Here is a 9,022-nt window from a genome sequence, read left to right on the forward strand (position 1 = left end):
TGGGCTGCACTGGGTCTTAGTTGTCGCTCGTAGGCTTCTCTCTGGTTGTGGCGCCGTAGGTTTAGTTGCCCTGAGGCACACGGGATATTAGTCCCGGACCAGGATTCAAACTTGTGTCCCCTGCATTATGAGCGTGGAGTCTTAACCACTGGACCCCCAGGGAAGTCCTCTATCATGTACTTTTTGAAAAATATAATTTTATTTATTTGCTTTTGGCTGTGCTGGATCTCTGCCGCCGCCTGGGCTTTCCTCTAGTTGTGGGGAGTGGGGGCTACTCTCTAAGTGTGGCGCACGGGCTTCTCATTTCCATGGCTTCTCTTGTGGAGCATGGGCCCTAGGCTCTGCCGGGCTTCCATGGTTGTGTCTCCAGGGCTCTGGAGCACAGGCCCAATAGTTGTGGTGCAGGGCCTTAGTTGTTTCGCAGCATGTGGGGTCTTCCAGGGTCAGGGATAGAACCCATGTCTCCTGCGTTGGCAGGCGGTTCCTTACCACTGAGCCCCCAGGGAAGCCCTAATATATACTTTTAATTAAAGCTAAAATAAAGTAAAAATCTAGTTATTCTACAAAGCAAAAAATAAATGGAAACCGGATAGGGAAAGGTGACTCAAAGATTTTGCAGGAAATTGCCAGACAGGTGGGAGGAAAACCAGAGTGATGTGGTGCTCACAGCGGAAGAGTGAGGGGTGTTCCAGAAAGGGGGAAGAGAGAGGGAAGAAGGGCAGAGACTGGTGCCACCATGAAGGAGCTAAGGGGCGCAGAGGTGGCGGTCTCTGTCTCAAGTGTGTGTTAGATTAGGGCCCACCAGGCTCCTCTGTCCATGGGATTCTCCAGGCAAGACTACTGGAGTGGATTGCCATACCCTCCTCCAAGGGATCTTCCCGACCCAGGAATTAAACCCATTTCCTATGTCTCCTGCTTTGCAAGCGGATTCTTTACCTGCTGAGCCATCAGGGAAGCCCAGTCTCTATCACATCTCTGTTTAATTCATCAGTCTGATATTTGCAGAAACTGAATTGATTATAGAGAATGGCTGTAGATTACTGTGTACTCAAGCAAGTAATAGCCCTGATCACAATTGCTGTGCTTGAAATTGTTCCATTTCTAGAGCAAATCAGCAAGAATACTGGAGCAGGTTGCCATTCCCTTCTCCAGGGGATCTTCGCAACACAGGGATCAAACCGGGGTCTCCTGCATTGGCAGGTGGATTCTTTACTGACTGAGCCACCAGGAAGCCCTAGGTATATGGTTTCCTGAAATTGATTAAGCAAGTGCATTCTTTTCCATCCACTTAGAAAAGAGGATCAGAGACTTCTCTGACCGTCCAGTGGTTAAGACTCCATGCTTCCATTGCAGGAGGCAGATTCGATCCCAGGTTGGGGAACTAAGATCCTGCATACCTTGAGGCCAAAAAAAGAGGATCAGAAACAGTTCTCATCCTCGTGGAACTGACAGTAATATTCATCTAGTTTTATGTTGGGGCTATGTTAACTCTCCTGCTTTCCGTCATAATAGTAGTCTGAAGAGATCTGGGTCATAGGAACAGCCCACAGGCATTACACTGATCTGCTATACTGATATCATGCTGATCAGGCAGGGTAAGTAAAGACAGGGCTCTGAAGCAGGTCCTGCCTGCAGAGCAAACAGTGCCCCACTTGGACCATCCGATCCAGCCGACACTGTGCTGTTGGTGGAGTCAGTGGAAGGAAAGATGCAGTGTGGCGCTTATGGCGAGCCCCAGTGCGTGAATCACAAAGCAGAACTCTGGAATTCTCGGGCAGGTCATGGCATCTACTGCAGAGACGTATACACCATTGAAGAAAGCCCTCCTGGCTTGTCACTGAGCCCTGGTAGAAAACAGGTGGGCTTTGGGGACCAAGTGCAGAACTGCCCAAATATGAGTTGGGTTCTTTTGGACCAAGGCATAAAAGTAAATGGATCCAGCAGAGGTCAGTTTAAATTTGCAAAATGAAGCATACAATTAGTATGAAAGGGCTGGTTGAGGCAAAATTGAAATCAATCAACTATGATATTTGATAAACCTTCAAAAAGATGATACTAAGATTTTGGTTTCTACTAAGAACAATTAAAATTAAGATGTGAGTCAGTCTTTGAGCAACTGGTAAAATAGCTTCACTTTTAACCTAGTTTCCCGGAAGACCCCCAAGCGGCTTAAAATCAGTAGACCTTCCAGAGCATGGAATGACTTATTTAAGAGCACCAGCAAAAGTACCTGCAAAGTCCACACAAGTGATGAGATGATCATTTTAAAGAAATTCCTCCTTTAAAAAAAATAGACTTTATTTTTTTAGAACAACTTTGTTCTCTAGTCGCTCAGTCGTGTCGGACTCTTTTGCGACCCCATGACTGTAGCCCACCGAGCCCCTCTGTCCATGGGATTTCCCCAGCAAGAATACTGGAGTGGGTTGCCATTTCCTTCTCCAGGGGATCTTCCAGACCCAGGGATTGAAACTGCGTCTCCTGCATTAGCAGGCGGATTCTTTACCACTGAACCACCAGCGAAGACCTAGAGCAGCTTTAGCTTCACATAAACATTGAGTAGATAGTGCAAAGAGTGCCCATGTACCCCACAGTCAGTTTCGCTTATTGTTATTATTATTTTTTTAAACCTGTGGGATGTTAGTTCCCTTACCAGGGACCAAACCTGGATCTTTGACGGCAGCAGAAGCGAGAGCATAGAAGCTCTTAATATTAACATCTAACAGTATGGTATATGTGTTACAATTAATGAGCCAATATCAATACTTTATTATTAATATACAGTATTCAGATTTCCTTATTTTTTAACCTATTATCCTTTTTTTCCCTTCTATTCCAAGACATCCTGTTACATTTAGTTGTCATATCTCCTTAGGCTGTGACGGTTTCTAAGATCTTCTTTGCTTGTGATGACCTTGACAGCTTTGAGGTGTCCTGGTCAGGTATTTTGTAGAATGTGCCTTCTCTGGAATTTTTTTTTTTCAACTCATGGTTAAACTGTGGGTTGGACGAGGATCACAGAGGTGAAGTGCTATTTTCATTACATCCTGACAAGGGTGTGCACTGTCAACATGATATATCGCTGTTCACGCTGGCTTTGGTCATTTGGTCAAGGCAGCGCTTGTCAAGTTTCTCCCCTGTAAAGATGCTCTTCCTCCCACCCCTTTTTCACACTGTAATTTTTGGAAGGCAGTCACTCGGAACAGCCTACCCTTAAGAATTGCGGAGTTACGCTTCCCCTCCTTGAAGGCAGAGTATCCATGTTCATTACTGGAAATTGTTCTGCGTGAGAGATTTGTCTCTCACCCATTTGTCTTAGTCTGTCCAACGGGTACAACAAAATCCCATTCAGTTCAGTTCAGTTCAGTCGCTCAGTCAGTCTCTTTGAGACCCCATGAATCGGAGCACGCCAGGCCTCCCTGTCCATCACCAACTCCCGGAGTTCACTCAGACTCACGTCCATCGAGTCCGTGATGCCATCCAGCCATCTCATCCTCTGTCGTCCCCTTCTCCTCCTGCCCCCAATCCCTCCCAGCATCAGAGTCTTTTCCAGTGAGTCAGCTCTTCGCATGAGGTGGCCAAAGTACTGGAGTTTCAGCTTTAACATCATTCCCTCCAAAGAAATCCCAGGGCTGATCTCCTTCAGAATGGACAGGTTGGATCTCCTTGCAGTCCAAGGGACTCTCAAGAGTCTTCTCCAACACCACAGTTCAAAAGCATCAGTTCTTCCGCGCTCAGCTCTCTTCAAAGTCCAACTCTCACATCCATACATGACCAGTGGAAAAACCACAGCCTTGACCAGACGGACCTTTGTTAGCAAAGTAACGTCTCTGCTTTTGAATATGCTATCTAGGTTGGTCATAACTTTTCTTCCAAGGAGTAAGTATGTTTTAATTTCATGGCTGCAGTCACCATCTGCAGTGATTAGTAGCTTATAAACAACAAAAATTTACTCCTCACAATTCTGGAGGCTGGAAAGTCCATGACCGAGGGGCGGACAGATTTGGCGTCTGGAGAAGGCCAGCTTTCTGGTTTATAGACGGCCAACTTTTCACTGTGTCCTACTATCCTGTAAGACTGGGTTATAGTCTAACGTCACTTTATTTTATTGCTCAAAATATTCCAGCTTTGGCCACTAGGGGGCCCTTTCAGCTTGCTTTTGTATCTTTTTTGACATTATCCGTGTGCGTGTGTGTGGTGTGTGTGTGTGTGTGGTGTGTGTGTGTGTGTGGTGTGTGTGTGTGTGGTGTGTGTGTGTGGTGTGTGTGTGTGTGTGGTGTGTGTGTGTGGTGTGTGTGTGGTGTGTGTGTGTGTGTGCGGCGTGTCTGTGTGTGTGTGGTGTGTCTGTGTGCGTGTGGTGTGTGTGTGTGGTGTGTGTGTGTGTGTGGTGTGTCTGTGTGTGTGTGGTGTGTGTGTGTGTGGTGTGTGTGTGTGTGGTGTGTGTGTGTGTGTGGTGTGTGTGTGTGGTGTGTGTGTGTGGGGGGTGTGTGTGTGGGTGTGTGTGTGTGGTGTGTGTGTGTGTGTGGTGTGTCTGTGTGTGTGTGTGGTGTGTGTGTGTGTGGTGTGTGTGTGTGTGTGGTGTGTGTGTGTGTGTGGTGTGTGTGTGTGTGGTGTGTGTGTGTGTGGTGTGTGTGTGGGGGGGGTGTGTGTGTGGGGGGGTGTGTGTGTGTGGTGTGTCTGTGTGTGTGTGGTGTGTGTGTGTGGTGTGTGTGTGTGTGTGGTGTGTGTGTGTGTGGTGTGTGTGTGTGTGTGGTGTGTGTGTGTGTGGTGTGTGTGTGTGTGTGTGGTGTGTGTGTGTGTGGTGTGTGGGTGTGTGTGTGTGTGGGGGGGTGTGTGTGGTGTGTGTGTGTGGTGTGTGTGTGTGTGTGGTGTGTCTGTGTGTGTGTGGTGTGTGTGTGTGGTATGTGTGTGTGTGTGGTGTGTGTGTGTGTGTGGTTGTGTGTGTGGGGTGTGTGTGTGTGGGGTGTGTGTGTGTGTGTGTGGTGTGTGTGTGGTGTGTGTGTGGTGTGTGTGTGTGGTGTGTGTGTGGTGTGTGTGTGTGTGGTGTGTGTGTGTGTGGTGTGTGTGTGTGTGTGGTGTGTGTGTGTGGTGTGTGTGTGTGTGGTGTGTGTGTGTGGTGTGTGGTGTGTGTGTGTGCGGCGTGTCTGTGTGTGTGTGGTGTGTCTGTGTGTGTGGTGTGTGTGTGTGTGGTGTGTCTGTGTGTGTGTGTGGTGTGTGTGTGTGTGGTGTGTGTGTGTGTGTGGTGTGTGTGTGTGTGGTGTGTGTGTGTGTGGTGTGTGTGTGGTGTGTGTGTGTGGTGTGTGTGTGTGTGTGGTGTGTGTGTGGTGTGTGTGTGTGTGTGTGTGGTGTGTGTGTGTGGTGTGTGTGTGTGTGTGTGTGTGGTGTGTGTGTGTGGTGTGTGTGTGTGTGTGTGTGTGGTGTGTGTGTGTGTGTGGTGTGTGTGTGTGGTGTGTGTGTGTGTGTGTGTGCCTTATAAGATGCACCAGACTCATCTTACATATTTCTTGTCCTAGTCCTGGTGTCAGCCATACTAGGGGAAGTGAAAGTGAAAGTGAGTGAAAGTCGCTCAGTTATTCCGCCTCTTTGCGACCCTATGGATTATACAGTCCATGGAATTCTCCAGGCCAGAATACTGGAGTAGGTAGCCTTTGCCTTCTCCAGGGGATCTTCCCAACCCAGGGCTCAAACCCAGGTCTCCTGCATTGCGGGCGGATTCTTTACCAGCTGAGCTATCAGGGAATCAGCTTGGTTCCTTTCATATACCAGAGGAACCTGGTTTCTTTAATTGGAGAATGGTTATTATAAACCAAAACCTAGGCATTTGGTAATCTTATTGCTACTGTGGTATCTTTGCTTCTAGACTCTCTCAGCTGACAGAGCAAAACGTTATGTTTGTGTATACTATTTTGCTGTGTACACACATACTTGTCACTAGCTCTGGATGCAACCATCTATGTCTGTATTAAGCTAACCTTGAACTCATACTGATGTATCCACCTCTAACCCATCACCACATGGATCATTCCAGCCTCTTCCCTGTGCTTATCTGTAAACCCCTCTCCAACAGCGAGAAACCTGCCCTTTCTCTGCAGGCTGCCATCCATTTAATTGTTCGATTCTAGTACATACGTCTACTAGCCTCCTGAGAAACCTGTATACGTCTACTAGCCTCCTGAGAAACCTGTATGCAGGTCAAGAAGCAACAGTTCAAACTGGACATGGAACAACAGACTGCTTCCAAATTGGAAAAGAAGTACATCAAAGCTGTATATTGTCACCCTGCCTATTTAATTTATATGCAGAATACATCATGTGAAACGCCAGGCTGGATGAAGCACAAGCTGAAGTCAAGATTGCTGGGAGAAACATCAATAGCCTCAGATGTGCAGATGACACCACACTTACGGTAGAAAGTGAAGAGGAACTAAAGAGTCTCTTAATGAAAGTGAAAGAGGAGAGTGAAAAAAGCTGGCTTAAAACTCAACATTCAAAAAACAAAGATCATGGCATCTGATCCCATCACTTCATGGCAAATAGATGGGGAAACAGTGGAAACTGTGAGAAACTTTATTTTCTTGGGCTCCAAAATCACTGCAGATGGTGATGCAATCCTGAAACTAAAAGACGCTTACTCCTTGGAAGAAAAGCTATGACCAATCTAGATAGCATATTAAAAAGCAGAGACATTACTTTGCCAGCAAAAGTCCATCTAGTCAAAGCTATGGTTTTTCCAGCAGTCATGTATGGATGTGAGAGTTGGACCATAAAGAAAGTTGAGCATCAAAGAATTGATGCTTTTGAACTGTGGTGTTGGAGAAGACTCCTGAGAGTCCCTTGGACTGCAAGGAGATCCAACCAGTCCATCCTAAAGGAAATCAGTCCTGAATATTCATTGGAAGGACTGATGTTGAAGCTGAAACTCCAATACTTTGGCCACTTGACGTGAAGAACTGACTCATTGGAAAAGACCCTGATGCTGGGAAAGATTGAAGGCGGGAGAAGGAGGGAATGACAGAGGATGAGATGGTTGGATGGCATCACCGACTCGATGCACACGAGTTTAAGCAAGCTCTGGGAGATGGTGAAGGACAGGGAAGCCTGGCGTGCTGCAGTCCATGGGGTTGCAAAGAGTCGGACACGGCTGAGCTACTGAACAACAGCAACAACAATGGCTACTAGCATCAGAGTTACCAATTTTTGCTCTCATGATGTAGCGCCTATGTGCAGGTCCTTTTATTCTTACAGACCTCACTCATTATAGAAGTTTCCAAAGTCAGCACCCATTTCCTCACTCTTTTTCAGATACGTATTTATTCGGCCATGCCAGGTCTTAGTTGTGGCACAGGGCGTCTTTGATCTTCTTTGTGGCGATGTGGGATCTTTAGTTGCAGCATGCAAACTCCTAGCTGTGACATGTGGGATCCAGTTCCCTCACCAGGGATGGGACCCGGGCCTCCTGCATTGGGAGCAGGGTCTTAGCTACTGGACTGCCTCCTCTATTTCCTTCTTCTCCCTTAACATGTCTTCTATTTTTTGGGGCAACCCACATGTGTTCAGTTCAGTGTAGTTCAGTCGCTCAGTCGTGTCGGACTCTTTGCGACCCCATGAATTGCAGCACGCCAGGCCTCCCTGTCCATCACCAACTCCCGGAGTTCACTCAGACTCACGTCCATCGAGTCCGTGATGCCATCCAGCCATCTCATCCTCTGTCGTCCCCTTCTCCTCCTGCCCCCAATCCCTCCCAGCATCAAAGTCTTTTCCAATGAGTCAACTCTTCACATGAGGTGGCCACAGTACTGGAGTTTCAGCTTTAGCATCATTCCTTCCAAAGAAATCCCAGGGCTGATCTCCTTCCGAATGGACTGGTTGGATCTCCTTGCAGTCCAAGGGATTACTTACATCATTTTTATAATTTTAGATTAAGTATGAACATCTTTCTACATTAAATGGGCTCTAAGATTTTAATGTGAAGGTGAGGGTGTTAGTGACTCAGTCGTGTCCGATTCTGCGACTCCGTGGACTGTAGCCCGCCAGGCTTCTCTGTCCATAGATTCTCTAGGCAAGAGTACCGGAGTGGGTAGCCATTCACTTCTCCAGGGGGTCTTCCCAGCTCACTTTTAATTAAGAGAATGGATATCCGGTGTGTGACCATTCCGTCATGCGTTTGTTGTATTCATTCTCCTCATGCCACCTTCATGCATATATTTTTTCACCATTTTTAAAAAAAACTGAAGTATAGTTGATATACAATGTCGTATAAGTTTCAGGTATACAACATAGTGATTCAAAACTTTTAAAGGTTGTACTCCATGTTTAGTTCTGACAAAATATTGGCTATATTCCCTGTGCTGTGCAATATGTCCTGGTTCATATATACAATTTAATTTTCTTTCCCTGCTGGATTCCTTCTTAGGCTGTGTCCTAGCCCAGTCATTCTGAGACCACTAAGAACAAACCTTTAGCCTAACAGAATCAGCTCGGTTGACCACTGAGATGAGGTGGAGGAACTGTGGGGGTCTGACCACACACAGAGAAAGGTTATTACAGGATTTGGGTGAAGGGTTGGGTTAGGTAAAATGTAAACCAAACAGTATTTTTATTTTTAATTGTTTTGGCCACACCGCATGAGGGATCTTAGTTGCCTAACCAGGGATGGAACCTGCACCCCAAGCGAGGAGTTTTAACCACTGGACTGCCAGGGAAGTCCCAATCAAGCAGTATTTTGGTGGGTTTAACACAGCCCAGGGCTGCATGAGAAGGGTCAGCTTGAGGTCTGGACAGCAAAGTATCCTGTTTACCTGAAAACTACAAAGTTGAGACAGGCAGGGACTGTTGAGTCCGGAAAATACATACTGGAGCAGCTTCCCTTGTCAAAGTGACTTGGCGCCTCCAAGACTGTGTCTTTTTTACTAACAATTTCAAACAGCAAATTACTGATGGCTTGTGGTTTTAGGGGGAAAAAGAAATCCCAGTAAAAAAAAAAAGTAATAGTCACTCAAACAGCATGGTTACTGGGACACTTTAC

Source organism: Budorcas taxicolor, chromosome 17 (assembly GCF_023091745.1).
Source record: "Budorcas taxicolor isolate Tak-1 chromosome 17, Takin1.1, whole genome shotgun sequence".
NCBI classification, from domain to species: Eukaryota; Metazoa; Chordata; class Mammalia; order Artiodactyla; family Bovidae; genus Budorcas; species Budorcas taxicolor.